Below are 21,699 nucleotides of genomic sequence, written 5' to 3' on the forward strand. Positions count from 1 at the left end.
GTTGGCATCTCCTGTCTGGAGGGGAGATGGGAGGGTAGAGAGGGTTAGAAACTGGCAAAATTGCCACGAAAGGAGAGACTGGAAGGGCTGACTCATTAGGGGGAGAGTAAGTGGGAGTATGGAGTAAGGTGTATATAGGCTTATATGTGACGGACTGACTTGGTTTGTAAATGTTCACTTAAAGCTCAATAAAAATTATTTAAAAAATTTTTTTAATTCATATGGGTGAAAATGTACATTAAACTCTCTATTACATGTCATGATCAAGTTTTTAGTAGTGTGTAATACTTTAGTTTAAAGTCAGATTTATTTATTTTTAATGTTAAAGAACATCATACAATTTTCCGACATTAATTCATTGGGATTTTCATCCTATTTTGCTCTTTTATCTTTGTGTGCGATTAGGACTTCTCATAGGTGTTGGGAAGAACAAGGTGGGTGAAAACTTTACAGTAAGATATTTCATTCTTTTTGAAATTACGATGATTTTCTTCATCAAAGGTTTATAGACAGTTTTGGTCTTTTTGCATCACATGGTGTAATTACGAAGGCTTAGATGATATCTGTGTTAAAAGAGCATTAAAAATAATTTTTTTCTGTATATTAATTTTCCCACCCTTGAAAATACTGAAGTTCATTTTGTGTGTACTGGGGTGGTGATGGTAATATTTAATAATTGTAACAATACCTCTCATAGAGCCCTCCCTCTGTGCCCGTTTCTGTAGTTACCACTTCACACTTATTTAATCCTTCCAAAATCTGTATGTGATTGATATTATATCCTTTTAACTGACCCAGTTTAATGACACAAATTTTCCAAGATACCATAGTTGGTAAGTGACAGAGTCAGGATCTGAGCCCAAACAATCTGTTTTCACAGTTAGATCTTTTATACCATGGCTTCTTTGTGAACTAAAGATTGTGCCCAGTGCCTGGATGACTAGACAACTCCAAGATGAAGAGTCTCAATGTCTTATCAGCTGAGTCAGTGAACTCTTCCTTATTTTACGACAAATTCTCTATTATGTTGTCTAGTGGCATCCTACAGGATTTACGTGGATCTTTTTCAGCACAGCCAACCAAAGCTAAGGTATGGATATGGATAAGCTATCGCAGCTGCCTTCCCTGCCCTTGCACTATCACTTTGTGTCCTACCTGTGCCCGGTGGACCGTCTGCTTCAGGCACTGCCGCTTCCAGCATTGGGTGGAAAGCTGGAAAGGCTATGAAAGAGATGGGGCTGGAGCAAGGAGGTCTAGGGAAGCAGAAAGGGGAAGTCATTGGGAAACTTTTTATGGAGTCAGAATCAAGGCTCTAAAGCAGGTTTTCTAGTTCTCAGTGCTGCCCAATAATTGCATCTTTCCGTTGATTAGTCTATTCTTTAGTATTCTATCCAACAAATGTTTATTGAGTGCTGCTATGTACTGGGCACTGTTCTAGGCAGTGGGTATCCAGCAGTGAATGAAAAACGGCAAGACTCTGCCCTCATGGAACATACATCCTATAGTCAGGAAGATAGATAATAAATAAACAGACAAATAAGATGGTGAAATGTGCTTTGGAGAAAAGCATGAAGCTGCATAAGAGGAAAGGGAATTCTAGGAGAGGGTGAGAAGGTAGATGCGGGAAGGAGGATTGCTTTTAATGTAGGGTAGAAAGGAAGGTGTCTATGATAAGGTGACATTTGAGTCGAGCACAAGCCGTGGGAATGGCTGAAGAAAGACCATTTCAGGAGAGGACACAAGTACAAAGGTCCTGAGGCAAGAGCATGCCTGATGTGTTAGAGAAACAGTAAGGAAACCAGAAAGGCTGTAATGGAGCAAGGGGGGAATGCAGTAGGAGGTGAGACCAAAGTAGTAATGGAAGCCAGATCATGTAGGACTTGTTAGCCACTTAGAGGACTTTGACTTTTCCTTTGAGAGAAAAGGCAAAGTTTAAGTAGAAGAGTGACATAATATGACTTATGTTCCATACAAGCATTCCCTTCCCCCACACTTTACCTCTGCATGAACATTACAAAACTTTACACCCAAAAGAATAAGTTCCTTTTACCTATACATCATGTTGGCTTTCAACAGAAAATTACAAGGCATACTATAAAGCAAAAAACAATCTGAAGAGAAAGGGCAGGTATCACAAGCAGACTCAGATAATGCCAGAGGTGTTAGAATTATCAGACTGGGGATTTCAAATGACTATGATTAATATGTTAAGGGCTCTGATGGAAAAAGTGGACAACAGGCAAGAATAGATGAGTAGTCTAACCAAAAAAATTGTGAACAATAAGGAAATGTGAGAAATCAAAATTTGCAGCAGAAATGAATAAGGCATTTGATGCACCTACTGGAAATAGCTGAGGGAAGAATCAGTGAGCTTGAAGATATTTCAGTAGCAACTTCTCAAACTGAAAGTCAAAGAGAAAAAAGATTGGAGGGAAAAAAGGACTATCCAAGAACTGTGGGGCAATCACAAAACATGTAACATATGCATAATGGGAATACTAAGAGGAGAAGAGAGAAAGGAACAGAAGAAAGACTTGAAGCAGTAAGGACTGAGAATTTTCCAAAATTGTTGACAGACACCAAACTACAAATCCAGTAGCCCCAGAAAACACTGAAATAAAAAAAAAAAATTTTTTTTTCACCAAGCAAGATAAATTCAAAACCAAAACCTGTTGCTGTCGGGCCGATTCCGACTCATAGTGACAAAGCAAGGTATATACGAAAAAATCTGCACCCAGGCATATCATATTCAAATTGCAGAAAGTCAAACAAAAAGAGATAGTAACACCTCTTCCTTTTTAATTGTTAGAACACATAGAGAAATCAGTAAGGATATAAAAGATTTGAATAGCATTATCAACCAAATTAACCTAATTGCCATTTACAGAAAGAATACACTTAACCATTGCAGAGTCTAATTCTTTGCAAGTATACATGCAGCATTCATCAAACTAGACCATATAACCCAAATTCTAACTCGTGGTGACCCCATGTGTTACGGTAGAACTGTTCCATAGGGTTTTCTTGGCTCTAATCTTTATGGAAGCAGATTGCCAGGCCCTTATTCTGTGGTGCCACTGGGTAGGTTTGAACCACCAACCTTCAGGTTAGTAGACAAAAGCAAACCACTTGTGCCACCTAAGGACTTTAGATACCCATTGCTAGTGAGTCAGTTTTGACTCATAGCGACCCTAGTACTGGCTATAAGTGCCTCATAGGGTTTCCAAGGCTGTAATCTTATGGAAGAAGACTGCCACATCTTTCTCCTACAAAGCAGCTGGTGCATTCGGACCTCTAAGCCTTCGGTTAGCATCCGAGTGCTTAACCAATGTACCACCAGGGGACCTTAAGTACCTTATACTGTTGAGTCGATTCTGATTCATAGTGACTCCATCGGACAGAGTAGAACTGCCCCATGAAGTTTCCATGGAGCCACTGGTGAATTCAAACTGCTGACCTTTTGGTTAGCAGCCACATCCCTTAACCACTATGCCACTGCCCTAAAACAGCTTTCAATACATTTAGGAGGATCGGCATCATAGAGTATGTTATCTGACCACAATGCTATGAAATTAGAAACCAATAACAATAAAATATCTATAAATTTTCCAAATAGTAGAAAATTAAGCAGTGTACTTCTAAATAATTCTTGGTTCAAAGAAGAAATCACAAAGGAAATTAGAAAATACTCTTTCTGGTATAATAATATGTTTCTAGTGAAGGCTTACATAGCAGTTTAGGTTCTCATTCAACAATTTCTGCACAGATTGTTCAGTGACATTGGGTACATTCTTCATGATTCGTGAACTTTCTCAATATTTCTGTTGTGGTTGTTCCACTTTCATTAATCTAGTTGCCCTGCCTCCTTGCATTCTTACCTTGGTTTTAAAGTAATTGTTGACTATTTGGTCTCATAAAGATGATTTTTTATAGGATCACAGTAGTCATGGGTGGTATTCTTTAAAAAAATTTCTTTTTTTTTATCTATTATTTAGCTAAAAGATAACCTCAGGGTCTAGTTTCAGTTCAAGGTTTAAAGAGTATCTCAGGACAGTAGTCCTGCAGTCTCAACCAGTTGAGTAAGTCTGGTTTTTGTTTAGTTTTTTATGAATTTGAGGTTCTGTTCCACATTTTTGTCCCATACTATCAGGGTCCATCTACTGTGGCCCTGATAAGAATGGTCGGAGGTGGTAGCCGGGCACCATCTAGTTTTTTTCTGGTAGATGAGGTCATGGCTCATGCAGACTCTTTGTCCTGTGTAGACTAGTTTCTTCTTTGAGCCTTTGGTTTCTTTCTTTCTTTTGTTCTGGAGGAGTAGAGACCAATAGTTGTATCCTAGATAGGCAATTGCAAGCTTCCAATAATCTAATTCCCCTGACTCTTACATTCTTATCTTTGTTTTAAAGTAATTGTTTACCATTTGCTCTCATATAGATGATTTTTTTAAAGGGGCACATTACTTATGAGAGGTATTCGTTATTTTGTGAGCCAATCTATTATTTAGCTACTGGGATTAGTTTCAGTCCAAAGTTTGAAGAGTATCTCAAAGCAGTGATTTCAGGGAGTCCTCAAGTGTGAACCAGTCCAGTAAGATCCCTCTTTTTCTATATTTGATGATAAATATATATTTTCTATTTTGCTTTAAGTGGAAGTTTACAAATCAAGTCAGTCTCTCTCATAAAAACTTATATACACCTTGCTACCAAAACCAAACCCACTGCCATTGAGTCAATTCCGACTCATAGGGACCCTATAGGGCAAAGTAGAACTGCCCTGTAGAGTTTCCAAGGAGCACCTAGGTGGATTCGACCCGCTGACCTTTTGGTTAGCAGCTGTAGCACTTAACCACTACTCCACCAGGGTTTCATATACACCTTGCTACGTACCCCCAATTACTCTCCCCCCTAATGAGACAGCCTGCTCCCTCCTTCCACTCTCTTTTTCCATGTCCATTTTGCAAGCTTCTAAGCCCCTCTACCCTGCCATCTCCCCTCCAGTCAGGAGGTGCCAACATAGTCTCAAGTGTCCACCTGGTCCAAGTAGTTCACTCCTCACCAACATCCCTCTACTACCCATTGTCCAGTTCAATCCATGTCCGACAAGCTGGCTTCTGGAATGGTTCCTGTCCTGGGCCAACAGAAGGTCTGGGGACCATGACCACTGGGGTCCTTATGAGAATTTGGGGTCTGTATCCCACTGTTCCCCTGCTCCCTCAGGGGTCCTCCGCTGTGTTCCCTGTCAGGGCAGTCATCGGTTGTGGCTGGGCACCATCTAGATCTTCTGGTCTCAGGATAATGTAGTCTCTGGTTCATGTAGCCCTTTCTGTCTCTTGGGCTTGTAATTACCTTGTGTCCTTGGTGTTCTTCATTATCCTTTGATCCAGGTGGGTTGAGACTCATTGATGCACCTTAGATGGCTGCTTGCTAGCATTTAAGATCCCAGACGCCACCCTTCAAAGTGGGATGCAGAATGTTTTCTTAATGGATTTTATTATGCCAATGGACTTAGATGTCCCCTGAAACCACGGTCCCCAAACCCCTGTCCCTGCTTCGCTAACCTTTGAAGCATTCAGTTTATTCAGGAAACTTCTTTGCTTTTGGTTTAGTCCAGTTGTGCTGACCTCCGCTGTATTGACTGTTGTCCTTCCCTTCACCTAAAGTAGTTCTTATCTACTATCTAATTAGTAAATATCCTTCTCCCACCCTCCCTCCCTCCCTCCTCTCATAACCGCAAAACAATGCATTCTTCTCAGTTTAAACTATTTCTCAAGATCTTATAATAGTGGTCTTATACAATATTTGTCCTTTTGCAACTGACTAATTTCACTCAGCATAATGCCTTCTGGGTTCCTGCATGTTATGAAATGTTTCACAGATTCATCACTGTTCTTTATTGATGCGTAGTATTCCATTGTGTGAATATACCATAATTTATTTACCCATTCATCCTTTGATGGGTACCTTGGTTGCTTCCATTTTTTTGCTATTGTAAATAGTGCTGCAATAAACATGGGTGTGCATATACCTGTTAGTGTAAAGGCTCTTATTTCTCTAGGATATATTCCGAGGAGTAGGGTCGCTGGGTCCTATGGTAGTTCTATTTCTAGCTTTTTAAGGAAGCGCCGAATAGATTTCCAAAATGGTTGTACCATTTCACATTCCCACCAGCGGTGTATAAGTGTTGCAATGTCTCCAAAGCCTCTCCAACATTTATTATTTTGTGTTTTTGGATTAATGCCAGCCTTGTTGGAGTGAGATGGAATCTCATTGTAGTTTTGATTTGCATTTCTCTAATGGCTAATGATCGAGAGCACTTCATGTATCTGTTAGATGCCTGAATGTCGTCTTTAGTGAAGTGTCTGTTCATATAGTTTTCCCATTTTTAATTGGGTTGTTTGTCTTTTTGTAGTTGAGTCTTAGCAAAATCATGTAGACTTTAGAGATCAGGTGCTGGTAGGAGATGTCATAGCTGAAAATTTTTTCCCAATCTGTAGGTGGTCTTTTTACTGTTTTGGTGAGGTCTTTAGATGAGCGTAGGTGTTTGATTATTATTAATAGCTCCCAGTTATCTGGTTTCTCTTCAGCATTTTTAGTAATGTTTTGTATTCAGTTTATGCCATGTATTAGGGCTCCTAACGTTGTCTCTATTTTTTCTTCCATGATCTTTATCGTTTTAGACTTTATGTTTATGTCTTTGATCCATTTGGAGTTAGTTTTTGTGCATGATCTGAGGTATGGGTCCTGTTCCAGTTTTTTGCAGATGGATATCCAGTTATGCCAGCATCATTTGTTAAAAAGACTGTCTTTTCCCCAATTAACTGACACTGGGCCTTTGTCAAATATCAGCTGCTTGTATGTGGATGGATTTATATCTGGATTCTCAATTCTGTTCCATTGGTCTATGTGTCTGTTGTTGTACCAGGCTCTTTTAACTACTGTGGTGGTATAATAGGTTCTAAAATCAGGAAGAGTGAGGCCTCCCACTTTCTTCTTCTTTTCCAGCAATGCTTTACTTATCCAGGACTTCTTTCCCTTCCATACGAAGTTGGTGGTTTGTTTCTCTATCTCATTAAAAAATGTCACTGGAATTTGGATCAGAATTGCATTGTATATATAGATGGCTTTTGGTAGAATAGACATTTTTACAATGTTAAGTCTTCCTATCCATGAGCAAGGTATGTTTTTCCACTTACGTATGTCCCTTTTGGTTTCTTGTAGTAGTACCTTGCAGTTTTCTTTGTATAGATCTTTTACGTTTCTGGTTAGATTTATTCCTAAGTATTTTATCTTCTTCGGGGCTACTGTGAATGGAATTGATTTGATGATTTCCTCATTGATCTTCTTTTCGTTGATGTAGAGGAGTCCAAATAATTTTTGTATGTTTATCTTGTAACCTGATACTCTGCTGAACTATTAGTTTCAGTAGTTTTCTTGAGGATTCTTTAGGGTTTTCTGTGTATAAGATCATGTCATCTGCAAACAGAGATATTTTTACTTCTTCCTTACCAATCTGGATGCCCTTTATTTCTTTATCCAGCCTAATTGGTCTGGCTAGGACCTCCAGCACAATGTTGAATAAGAGTGGTGATAAGGGGCATCCTTGTCTGGTTCCCATTGTTAAGGGGGATGTTTTTAGAATGTCTCCATTAAGGATGATGTTGGCTGTTGGTTTTGTATAAATGCCCTTTATTATGCTGAGGAGTTTTCCTTCTATTCCTATTTTGTTGAAAGTTTGTATCATGAATGGGTGCTGGACTTTGTCAAATGCCTTTTCTGCATCAATTCATAAAATCAAGTGGTTCTTGTATTTTGTTTTATTTATATGGTGGATTACACTAATTGTTTTTCTAATATTCAACCATCCTTGCATTAAAAAAAATACCTGGTATAAATCCCACTTGGTTGAGGTCGATTATTTTTTAGATATGTTGTTGAATTCTATTGGCTAGAATTTTGTTGAGGATTTTGCATCTATGTTCATGAAGGATATAAGTCTGTAATTTTCTTTTTTTGTGTTGTCTTTAGCTGGTTTTGGTACCAGGGATATGCTGGCTTCATAGAATAAGTTAGGGAGTATTCCATCCTTTTCTATGCTTTGAAATACCTTTAGTAGTAGTGGTGTTAAGTCTTCTCTGAAAGTTTGGTAGAACTCTACAGTGAAGCCGTCAGGACCAGGGTTTTTTTTGGGGGGAGGGGGGAGTTTTTTGATTACCTCTTCAATCTCTTTTTTGTTATGGATCTATTTAGTTGTTCTACTTCTGTTTGTTTTAGCTTAGGTAGTTAGTGTGTTTCTAGGAATTCATCGATTTCTTCTAGGTTTTCAAATTTTTTAGAGTACATTTTTTTAAAGTAATCTGATAGGATTCTTTTAATTTCAGTTGTGTCTGTTGTGATATGGCCCATCTCATTTCTTTTTTGGGTTATTTATTTCCTTTCCTGTATTTCTTTAGTCAGCCTGGCCAATGGTTTATCAATTTTGTTGATTTTTTCAAAGAACCAGCTTTTGGGCTTGTTAACTCTTTCAATTGTTTTTCTGTTCTCTAATTCATTCAATTATGCTCTAATTTTTATTATTTGTTTTCTTCTGGTTCCTCAAGGTTTCTTTTGTTGCTCTCTTTCTATTTGTTCAAGTTGTAGGGACAGTTCTTTGATTTTGGCTCTTTCTTCTTTCTTTATATGTGTGCATTAGTTGATATAAATTGACCTCCGAGCACTGCTTTAGCTGTGTCCCAAAGGTTTTGATAGGAAGTGTTTTAAGTTGCATTGCATCCTATGAATTTCTTTAGTCCCTCCTTAATGTATTGTATAACCCAGTCTTTTTTGAGCAGGGTATTGTTCAGTTTCCAAGTACTTGATTTGTTTTCCCATTATTGATTTCTACTTTTATGGCCTTATGGTCTGAGAAGATGCTTTGTAATATTTCAATGTCCTGGATTCTATATAGGTTTGCTTTATGACCTAATATGTGGTCTATTCTAGAGAATGTTCCACATGCACTAGAAAAGAAAGTCTCCTTTGCAGCTGTTGGATGGAGTGTTCTGTACAAGTCTATGAGATCAAGTTAGTTGATTGTGGCAATTAGATCTTCTGTGTTTTTGTTCAGCTTCTTACTGGATGTCCTGTCTGTCACTGAAATTGGTGTTTTGAAGTCTCCTACTATAATTGTGGAGGTGTCTAATCTCACTTGTCAATTCTGTTAGAGTTTGTTTTATGTATCTTGCAGCCTTGTCATTGGGTGCATAAATATTTAATATGGTTATATCTCCCTGGTAAATTGTCCCTTTAATCATTATGTAGTGTCCTTTTTTATCACTTGTGGTGGATTTAACTTTAAAGTCTATTTGGTCAGGAATTGATATTGCCACTCCTGCTCTTTTTTGATTGTTGTTTCCTTGATATATTTTTTTCCATCCTTTGAGTTTTAGTTTATTTGTGTCTCTAAGTCTAAGGCATGTCTCTTGTAGGCAGCATATAGACGCATCATGTTTTTTTATCCAGTCTGTGGCTCTCTGTCTCTTTATTGGTGCACTTAAGCCGTTTACATTCAGCGTAATTATAGATAAGTGTGAGTTTAGTGCTGTCATTTGATGCCTTTTTCTGTGTGTTGTTGACAATTTCATTTTTCCACTTCCTTTTTTTTGTGCTGAGAATTTTTTCTTTGTAAATTGTGTGTTCCTCATTTTCATAGTAGTTAAATTTATTTTTGCTGAGTCATTATGTTTATCTTGGTTTTTATTTTGAAGTATGGAATTGTTAGACCTCTTTGTGGTTACCTTAATATTTACCCCTATGTCTCTAAGTAAAAACTTAGCTTGTATCATCCTATATCAGCTTGGTTTCCTCTTCATATGGAAGATCTATGCCTCCTGTATTTAGTCCCTCTTTTTTGATTATTGTAATCTTTTACATAATGACATCAGTGATTCCCTGTTTTGATCATTTTTTTTAATTTATGTTATTTTGTTTTTGTGATTTCCCTATCTGAGTTGATATCAGGATGTTCTGTTTTGTGACCTTGTGTTGTGTTGGTATCTGATATCATTGATTTTCTGACCAAAGAATTTTCTTTAGTAATTCTTATAGCTTTGGTTTGGTTTTTGCAACGTCTCTAAGCTTGTGTTTATCTGTAAATGTCTTAATTTCACCTTTTTATTTGAGAGAGAGTTTTGCTGGATATAGGATTCTTGCCTGGCAGTTTTTCTCCTTCAGAGCTCTATATATGTCATCCCATTGCCTTCTTGCCTGCATGGTTTCTGCCTAGTAGTCTGAACTTATTCTTATTGATTCCTCTTTGTAGGTGACTTTTTGTTTATCCCTGGCTGTTTTTAAAATTTTCTATTTATTTTGGTTTTGGCACATTAGATGATAATATATCTTCTTCCTTTTTAGAAGCAGCACAGCTGTATGCCCTGTCTGGTAGGAAGGCTGGGAGGTTAAATCTGGAATCAGGGGCTTTACAAAGAGCAAGCTTGAGAGGGTTCACATTTCAATCGAGTTTATTTCTCATTTTAGGAATGGCCTCTTAAGCAGCAATCTTTGGATTTGGACTAAGTGTGCATTTCTTAAATGGGAGTGTATTTGCTTAGGTCTTATATATCAGAAAGTATAATGAATCCTGGAGCTTTATTTGATTCCATAAATATTTTGAATTTTCTTTTTACTGTGGTCAATATATATGTAACAACACACGTGTGATTCCCACCTTCTTCACATGCACAATTCGGTGACACTGTGTTCATCATGTTGTGCAAGCACCACCGCCATCTGTTTCTAAGCATGTTACTTTTTTAAAAATAATATTTTACTGTGTTTTAGGTTCCCGTTCAACAATTTCTCCACAATTTGTTCAGTGACATTGGTTATGTTCTTCGCAATTCTTGAACATTATCCTCATTTACGTTCTGGTTTTCCTGTTCCCTATAATCTCGTTTCCCTGACTCTGACATTCTCATCTTTGTTTAAATTGTTGACCGTCTGGTCCCATATAGGTGATTTTTAAGGAGCACAGTGTTTACAGGTGATGTTCATTATTTTGGGAGCCAGTCTGTTATTCAGGTACAAGGTGACCTCAGGGGTTATATTCAGTTCAAAATTTGAAGAGTATTTCAGGGCAATGATTTCGGGGAGTCCTCAAATCTGAACCAGTCCAGTAAACTTTTTTTTTTTTAATGAATTTGAGATTTTGTTTTACATTTTTCTCCCATTCTCTCAGAATCCATCTATTGTGGCCCTAATCACAAGGAATGGTAGTGATAGCTGGGCACTAGCTAGTTTTTCTGGTCTCAGGGAAGATGAGGCCGTGGTTTCTGTAGACTATTTGTCTTGTAGACAAGTTTCTTTGAGTCTTTGGCTTCTGTTTTGCTGCAGAGGAGTAATAGAGACCAATAGTTGTAACTTAGAATGCCGCTATCAAGCTTTTGAAATCCCAGACACTATTCAGCAAACTAAGAGGTAAAATATAACTTTATGAACTATATCATGCCAGTGGACCAAGATGTTCCACGAGACTGTGGTCCTAACACTTCAAATCCAGAAAAACAATTCTGTGAGGTGTTTGATTATATCTAAGAAATATTTATTACTATTTCCTCTATGTGATTTATTATATATATTAATATGTGTGCATAGAATCCAATAGATATATATACATGTATCTTTACACCTATATACACACTTATGTATACTTATATATACTTACTTATACACATATATGCCTGCGTGTGTGTGTGTGTGTGTATATATATATACACACACACATACTTGCATATATATTTTTGGGTTGTTTTTGCTTATCTTTCAAAATTATGTATTACATGCTATCACCAACAAGTTCTTTTTCCTTGTGTACATTTTACTGACATGGTTTGCCTTCATCTAGCTGTATACATTTCACTCTCATTTGGTGTTACCTTTTTTCCATCACCAGAAATAATAATTGTTTACTATCTAGTGAGTGAATTTTCATTTTCCCCCACCCCATCTCTGGTAACGCTAATGAACATTATTTTCTATATATTTTTATTTGTTCATATCATTTCAAAAAAGTAATAACATACAATATTTCTTTTTTGTGACTGACTTATTTCACTCAAAGTAATGTCCTCCAGGTTCCTTCATGTTCCAAGGTGTTCCGGGAACTCCTGGATTACTGAGTAGTATTTCCTTCTACGTGTGTATGACAGTTTACTTATCCCTTAATCGATCGATGAGCACTTAGGTTGTTCCAACATTTTGCTATCGTGAATAGTGCTGCGATGAAAAAGGTGTCCTTATGTCTGTTTGTGTCACTTCTACCAGATTCCTAAGGCATATACCTGCAGTGGAATTCCTGGGTCATGTAGCAGCTCTACTTCCAGTTTTTTTAGGAACCAGTAGGCTGCTTTGCAAACTGGCTCTATCATTTCGCATTTTCACCAGCAATGGACGAGGGGTTCAGATTTCCCCATGACACCTCCAACACTTGTTATTTTCCATTTTTTTAGTGTTTTTTTTTTACCTTAGTCATTCTAGTGGGAGTGAAATGGTATCTCATTGTGGTTTTGATTTGCATTTCCCTGATGGCTAATGATGTTGAGCATCTTCTCATGTGTCTGTTGGCCATTCAAATATTCCCTTTGGTGAAATGTCTTTTCATGTTCTTCAGCCAGTTTTTATATGGTTATTTGTCTTTTTGTTATTAAGTTGTAGAAGTTTGCTATATATTTTAGATATTAGACTCCAGTCACTTATATCCTTCCCAAATAATTTTTCCCAGCCTGTAGGCTGTCTCTTCCCTATTTTTATTGTCTTTTGATGAGCATAAGTATTTAACTTTGCATGAGGTCCCACTTACATAGTTTCTGATGCTCGGGCATTCATTATTGTGTTTGATAATCTATCACTGAAAATCAGTTTGGTCCAAAAAGGTTTACTCCTATATTTTCTTCCAAGAACTGTATGGTTTAGGCTTAAATCAAGGTCTTTGATCCATATTGATTTAATTTTTGTGTATGGTGTGAGGTATGGTTCTTGTTTTATTTTTCTGCTTGGGGAAATCCAGTTTAGCCAGCACCATTTGTTGAAGAGACTACTTTTTTTCCTTTAAATGGATTTGGCTCACTTGCTGAAAATCAGTTGACCATAGAGGTTTGGATTTATTTCTGGGTTTTCAATTCTGTTGCCTTGGTCTGTGTGTCTGTCATTTAACCAGTACCAGGCTGCTTTGATTTACTGTAGTTTTGTAATATGTTTGGAAGTCAGGAAATGTGAGGTCTGCTACTTCATTCTTTTTCAAAATTGCTTTCACCATCCGGGGTCTCTTGTCTTTCAATAGAAAAAGGAGGAATTTTTTTCCATTTCTGTAAAGAATGGTGTAGGAATTTTGATTAGGGTTTTGTTCTATCTGTAGATCACTTTGTGTAGTATTGACATCTTGATTATATTAAGTCTTCCAATCCATGAGCACAGAATGTCTTTCCATCTATTTAGGCCTTCTTTTTTTTTTCAGCTGTATTTTGTAATTTCACTGTAGAAGCCTTTTACATCTCTGGGTACGTTTATTCCTATATATTTTATTCTCTTAGATGCTATTGTAAATGGAGTTGTTTTCACTCCATAAATATTTATTTTGGAATAAAAATTCCATAAATTTTATTATGTGGCTTGTATATGCTAAGGATGCATCTTAAGCCATTCAGCTTGTGAGGAGCAAGGACCTAGGCGAGGCCAGGGGCTACTTTCTGGGACCTGCCCCTCAACTGTCTTAGTCAAGGTAACAAGTATATTTCAGACAAAACCTTGGTACATCAATATTTATTGTGAAATGTCTATGTATTAAATAAATGCAGCATGAAAAATACTGTGTGATAGTAAATACAGTAGGAAAAACCTAAGAATGGAGTCAGAAGAAAGCATACCTTACAGTGTTTCCCAGGTCTAAAATTCTTTGGCCGTGCCGTTGTGTAAAAGAACTTTCAAAGTGAATAGGAAAAAGAAACATTATTTTTTGAAAGTCCATTCAGAGGAAGAAACGAATGTGGTCCAAAGTGTATCTAAATGTGTAAGAGCACTATTCCCAATTCGAGGATACTGTGTTTTAAGCGGTGCCAAGTGATTAAGAGCCTACTAACCCAAATTTGGCAGTTCAAATCCATTATCCACTCCTTGGAAACCCTATGGGTCAGTTCTACTCTGTCCTATAGGATTGCTGTAACTCGGAATGGACTACACGGCAAAGGCTATGCTTTAGGTAAGGAGCCCTGATGGTGCAAGGTTAAGCGCTGGGCTGCTAACCAAATACCCAGCAACAGAGGCTCTGGCTTTAGAGAAGAAAGAGCAGGGAATCTGCTCCCATAAAGATTACAGCCTAGGAAACCCTAATCGGCAGTTCTACTCTGCCCTATAGGGTCTCTGTGAGGGGGGATCGACTCCATGGCACAAAATAGCAATGACCACAATTTTTACAAAGCATGAGTGGTGGCTTCAGACATCCACCTTTGGCGGAAGGGCTAACGTGGAGCTTCCGGGTGAGGAGGTGTAGCCTGCTTTCCAAGAAGCCTCAGAATGCTCCCCAGATGCTCTGTATTCTGCTCCTGCACTGCTCTCCATAAACCAATTGCCTTACAGTCGATTGCAACTCATAGCGACCCTATAGGACAGGGTAGAACGGCCCCATAGGGTTTCCAAGTAATGGCTGGTGGATTCAAACTGGTGACCTTTTGGTTAGCAGCCCTAGCACTTAGCCACTGCACCAGCAGGGCTCAGGTGATCCCATTCCCGCCTTGCTTTAAGAGGTCACTCATGCGCACCCTCTCCTGGGACAGGAACTTCTGCACTCTAAAGGCCTCAGGCGTCAGTTGCCGAAGGTCCTCTTCAGGGAGACACGCAGGCATGAGCCAGGGAATGGCAGGGTCCCTAAGGGTAGGTCTAGTGGCTGGGCTGGGCTGTCGAGGGCGAGACCTCAGACCCTGCAGACAACAGCGTACTGCTCTTCCACTTTCTCCTGTCAATTCTCTTACAAACAAAGGTAAAAAAAAAAAGGCTACTCAAACTCATCCTTAGTAATTTTGCTACTATGCTTTACTCCCATATACGGGCTCTGTTAGAAATGTGTTTATATGAATTCACAGTTTGGAGGTTGTGTATGTTCTGAATGGGTTCTCAGAAAGTTTGTGTTTGTATTAAGTGTGTGGATTGGTGGTGTCTACATGAATATTTGGGGTTCAATATGAGTGTGTTTTTGTGGGAGAGTGCAGGGCATGAGATATAGGCATGTGTGCTCGAAGACTTAGAGGTGAGCTGCTTTACAAATTGTGGCTCAGGGGAACACTTTAGGTCTGGCTCTTCTGCCATGAATTTTGGGTCTTTGCGTGTACATAATGGTAGGTTTGGAATGGGTTTCTCTGCTTTCCATTGGGGCATTTGAGGGAGTGTACCTGTGTATATTAGTTTGGGTATAGGACCAGTTCTTTTTCTATATTTGGGGAATGAGGGAGAGTCACTGGTGTGTACTCAGGGCATGTCGTATGGTTGTGTTGCTTTGGGTGCTTTTCTGGAGTTGCACATGCATCCTTCCATGTTTATTCTGGGGTTTCTATGATTCTGTATTCTGGAAAATTGGGGATTGATTTCTGTTTGAGTATTTTGAATTGTTGGATTATGTATAGGCAGGCATTGTGAGGTTACATTAGTATTGGAAGATACAGCGTCGTATTTTAGCATAGGTTTAGTATCCTGGATACTTTAGGCTGTAATTGGGGTATGAGGACAGCTGTATATGTAATGAGTTTGTGTGTTTCATGAAGGGGCATGGCAGTTTAGATGACTATTTTCTAGGGCTATGTGTAATATTTTTCAGTAGGGAGTATGGTATTTTCTGGGAAATGAGGATGGGTGTATATGACGAAAAGATGGGGTTCTGTATTTGCACAGAGAGTGGCATGTTGATATGGTTATGTGTGAGATTTTGAGAAACGTGGGATATGGGACCTGGAATGGGGGTTCAGTGTATTTCTATAGGATGTGTAAGATCTATTTCATTGTGAATGGGGAGTATATACTGGTGTGTGTAAGTCATGAGTGGATGCGTGAATTATTCTTGGAGTATTCTACCTGTATTTCTTTGGAAAACGTTAGGGTATGTCTATGTGTGTTTGGGCATATGTGGATGTTGGAAAAGTGAGGTTATGTTCTAGAGATGTGCTATAGTGTTTTGGGTCATGTATACTTTGAGGAATTGGAGATATTTGTGTCTGTGTGTGTGCATGTGTGTGGCGTCTGGTATTTGTGCACACCTGGGCATGTAGGGGTGTAGGTTGTGTGTGTATATTAGCTAGAGTGCTAGGATTGGCGGTGTTTTAGAGTTTTATCTGCATCTCTGAATGTGTGGGGTGTATACCCATGGTTGAGTTTTGGGTGAGTGTATGTGGGTTTTGTCTGTATGAAAGCAGTCAGAGTTCCTCTTTGTGACTATTCTGGTCCAATTCTTGCAGAATTTGGTGGTATAGCTTGTATGTGCATTTTCTGTGTTTGTGTGGTGTACTTATATGTATTTATAATATAGATTGAAGGTAGCTGTGTTTGTATTTGGTTTCATTGGTTTTCTACAGTGTTTATTCTGGAGGATGTAGGAGGTTAAGTATGTATATTTGGAAACTGAGAGGTTTATATAAATTGTGCATGCTTTTTGGGAATTGTGTATTATATGTGTTTTAGAGATGTGGAATTTTGTGTCGGTCTGTATTAGGGTGGCTTATGAGAGGACATTTTGACCTTGGTCGTGATAGCTAGTTCGATTGTGTGTACAGTGGTCACTGAGTATATATGTGTACTCTTGGTTGTACATGTGCCTGTTCAGGCAAGTGTGGAGAGCACATATATAGTTGCAGGAATGGCTGTGAATATTCACGGACCATAGATTTTCAGTAAAACTCTAGGCAGTAAAAGGTAGTATGTATATGTATTCAGGGTATGGATAGTATTTGTATGTGTGTGTTCAGGAGTTGTGAGTTGCGTGTTCTGGAGGTATATAGCGATATTTGGTTTACATATTAGGGTTGGGAGTTAAGGGTTCTTCTCGTGGTGCAGGTGGAGTGTGTGTACATACTCATAAGAAAGTGGATCAGTTATGCTGGAATCAGTTCCTGTTAACTTGGGATAGTAGATGGAGCATATATGTGCCCAATTGTGGATCAGTGACATCAGGATGGCACCTTGAAATGGGCTGTGGCGGGATTATTTGTATCAGGTAAATTGTCAGCCTTTACAAATCAAGGCTTGCAGCGCTCCCAGTGGAGAGCGAATTGATAAATATTTACACTTGTCAGTGTGTGTGTCTATCTGTGTATGTGCCTGTGTGTCATTAGAATGTGCTAAGCCAGAACACTTCGACTTCATTGGGGTACTTTATCAGAGATTGTGAGTGGGGCATTTGGGGGAAGTAGGCCCTTCCATGTGTTAATGGAAAAAAGGTGTAGCAATATTGTGTCCTTTCATCCTGATTTTTCAATCTCTATGTTTAACAAATAATCTGACAAGCCAGAGTATATGAAGAAGAATGGGACATCAGGATTGCAGGAGTGTCATTTACAACCTATGATATGAAGACGACACAACCTCGCATGCTGAAAACGAAGAAAACTTTAAGAACTACCTGACGAAGTTCAAAGATCACAGCTTCAATGTGAATTACACCTGTACATAAAGAAAATGAAAATTGTCACGCTGGACTAACAAAGGAAATAGAGACATATTTGAAGTTGTCAAGGATTTCGTGACCCTTTAATCAACATTCAGTAACCAAGGAAGCAGCAATCAGGACATCAAAGGACGTGTTGTGTTGGGCAGATCTGCTGCAAAAGACCCCCTTAAAGTTGTAAAAATGAAAGAGGTCACTTTGGTAAGAAAGGTGCACCTGTGGCAAGCCTGACTTGGAAGTCCCACCAAAAGGCTGCCCCTCAGAGCTGGGGAGCCTTTCTAGAGTCAGAGAGCACCAGTAACCAGGAGGTAGGAAAATGTAATGTTAGTACCTGGGCCTGGGAAGAGAGGGCCCCAAGAACCCTGAGTTGAGGGCACTTCAGTTGGCTGAAAAACAGCCAGATACAGACCTTCACAGCCAGAATCTCTCCAACCGTGGCTGTGGGCATTGTGAACCTTCTGATGTGCTCCTGTGCTGGAAGACCTGAGATTCAGTTGAAGGTCTCAGTGAAACCTGAGCAGGTATGTGGGGCTGGGCCTCACTCTGGTGGCTCAGGGGAACTGACAGGTAAGGGAGATTAGGAACTGGGTGTGTGTTCCTTGAACAACCTGCAAGAATATGACAGATCCCTCTTGTAGTAGGGCTTCCCAGCCACACCCCTTGTCTCTTCTGTCACAGGAGGCCTTAGGACTCCAAAGAGAGAATGTATTCACTTTCTGTGGTGTGTCTCATCTCTTGGTTCTGATCTCCACCTTCCCTGGTAGGCTTGGTGCCAGTTCAGTGGGAGTGGAAGAAGCAAGGCAAGGGTTAGGGTCAGATAAGTGACAAGGGAGGGCATGGGGAAGCACTGGCCCTGAGAGAGGGTGGGGAGGGTGGATCTACAGAGCATGGGGAAGCCCACCTATGAATGGAAATGACTCTTACTTTCTTGACTCCTTTCTTTTCTGAAGCCATTAGGATGCTGCTGGCATTAGGAGGCTCTTGTCAGCGTTCTGTTTTTCTGATGGGGGACCTGACCTTCTTTATTTTCCCCCATGTAATGTGCAGCTACAAACACACCACAGGGTATCAGGTGACCATTATGGACCCCAGTTGACTCCACACAGGCCTCCTACCTCGCTTGTACCCACCCAAGGATTGCTGCGCCTTATGGTGAGTCTCCTTCCTTTTAGTGGATTCTACTACCCAAAAGTATACTGCCACCTCTTTCTGGCATGATCCAGTAACTGCTTCTCTGTAGTACAAATGGATTACTTGTAGCCTAACCAGCCTGCTGTGTATGTTATTTCCAACATGACGACTCCATTTTATAGTTTTTATGTGCTCTTTTGTTGGCAGAATGGTGGTTGGCCTGCCTTTGTATAGTAAAATATCACCTAGTTTACATACAATATTTCGCAGATTCCTTTCCATTTGGTTAGGAATATTCATTTTATTGCTGTTATTTTGTTTTTAACAATTACTCCCCATGCTTTTTTGCCTCCAGAAGTCCTAGCCTTTAATCTACACTGTATTTTGCTTACTGTAGATTTTCATATAAGTGGGATCATGCAGTAATTGTTCTTGGGATTTCAGTTATTTCACTCAGAAGAATGTATTCGAGGTCCATCAATTTATTACAAATAATAGAACATCGTTGCTCTCTATGGCTGCAACATATCACACGTATCTTTATGTCACATATTGCATATTCAATATCTTTTGATAGACACTTGGATTGTTTCCACCTTTGTTTTTTATTGTACTTTAGATGAAGGTTTACAGAACAATCTAGCTTCTCATTGAACAGCTAATACGTATATTGGTTTATGACATTGGTTACCAACACCACAACATGTCAACACTGTCCCATCTCAAACTTGGGATCCGTATTACTGCCTTTCCTGCCACCTCCTGCCTTGTGGTCCTTGCCCCATGGCTGTTGTGCCCCTTTAGTCTCATTTTGTTTCGTGGGCCTGTCTAATCTTTGGCTGAAGGGTGAATCTCAAGAGTGACTTCTTTACTGAGCTAAATGGGTGCCTGGGGGCCATACACTCGGGGTTTCTGCAGTCTGTCAGGCCAGTAAGTCTGGTATTTTTTGTGAGTTAGAATATTTTTCTACATTTTTCTTCAGGAGTGTTCAAAACTCTCTATTGTGATCCCTCTCAGAGTAGCCAGTGGTGGTAGCCAGGCACCAAGTAGTTTTACTGCACTAAGTCTGGTGGAGGCCATGGTAGATGTGGTCCATTAGTTCTTTGGACTAATCTTTCCCTTGTATTTTTAGTTTTCTTCATTCTTCCTTGCTCCTGAAAGGGTGAGACTAATGGAGTATCTTGATGATGACTCACAGACTTTTTTTCCAATCTTTTTTTTTTTAATTTTTATTGTGCTTTAAGTGAAAGTTTACAAATCAAGTCAGTCTCTCATACAAAAACTTATATACACCTGGCCACATACTGCCAATTGGTCTCCCCCTAATGAGACAGCGTGTTCCCTCCATCCACTCTCTCTTTTTGTGTCCATTTCTCCAGCTTCTAACCCTCTCCACCCTCTCATCTCCCCTCCAGGCAGGAGATGCCAACATAGTCTCTGATGTCCACCAGATCCAAGAAGCTCACTCCTCTCCAGCATCCCTCTCCAACCCATTGTCCAGTCCAATCCCTGTCTGAAGAGTTGGCTTTGGGAATGGTTCCTGTCCTGGGCCAACAGAAGGTCTGGGGGCCATCACCACCAGGGTCCTTTTAGTCTCAGACTGTTAAGTCTGGTCTTTTTATGAGAGTTTGGGGTCTGCATCCCACTGGAAGAAAAAAAGGGACAACGTTAAGACCCCTAATACATGGCATAAACAGTATACAAAACTACTAAAAATGCAGATGAAAAACTAGATAACTGGGAGCTCCTAAAAATCAAACACCTATGCTCATTCAAAGACGTCATCAAAAGAGTAAAAAGATTACCTACAGACTGGGAAAAAGTTTTTAGCTATGAAATTTCTGATCAGTGCCTGATCTCTAAAATCTACGTGATACTGCAGAAAACTACAAAAAGACAACCCAATTTAAAAAATGGGTAAAAGATATGAACAGAAACTTCACTAAAGAAGGGTAGCTAACAGATACATGAGGAAATGCTCAAGATCATTAGTCACTAGAGAAATGCAAATCAAAACTACAATGAGATTTCATCTCACTCCAACAAGGGTGGTTTAATCCAAAAGACACAAAACAGTAAATGTTGGAGAGGCTGTGGAGATATTGGAACACTTATACACTACTGGTGGGAAAGTAAAATGGTACAACCAATTTGGAAATTGATTTGGTGCTTCCTTAAAATGCTAGAAATAGAAATACCATACAATCCAGCAATCCCACTTCTTGGAATATATCCTAGAGAAATAAGAGCCTTTACACGAAGATATATGCACACCTATGTTCATTGAAACTCTGTTTACAATAGCAGAAAGATGGAAGCAACTAAGGTGCCCATCAACAGATAAATGGATGAATAAATTATGGTATAGTTACACAGTGGGGCATTATGCACTGATAATGAACAGTGATGAATCTGTGAAACATTTCATAACATGGATGAATCTGGAAGGCATTATGCTGAGTGAAATTAGCCCTGACTAGTAGACTAGACTTGACTCGTTGGGTAGGGTATGGTAGGGTAAGGATAGGGTAGGGTAGGTGTAGCGCATGCTAGGGTAGCATATGGTGGGGTAGCATAGAGTGGAATAGAGAGAATAGAATAGAAAAGAACAGACTAGATTTGGGCAGGGTAGGGTAGGGTAGTAAAGGGTGGAACAGAGAGATTAGAAAAATAGAATAGAATCTAGTCGAATCAAGTCAAATCATGCCAAATGGTGTCAAAATGGGTAAAATTGCATTGATTCACTCCGATTCGTGCTGAAAAGCAGGGCAGAGCAGGGGAGGGGAGGGGAGGGAAGGGGACGGGAAGGCAGGGCAAGGCAGGGCACAGCATGGCAGGGTACAGCACAGCACGGCAAGGAAGACTAGAAATAGAACAGAATAGAAACCATGCAAT

Source organism: Loxodonta africana, unplaced genomic scaffold (genome assembly GCF_030014295.1).
Source record: "Loxodonta africana isolate mLoxAfr1 unplaced genomic scaffold, mLoxAfr1.hap2 scaffold_155, whole genome shotgun sequence".
In the NCBI taxonomy this organism is placed as follows: Eukaryota; Metazoa; Chordata; class Mammalia; order Proboscidea; family Elephantidae; genus Loxodonta; species Loxodonta africana.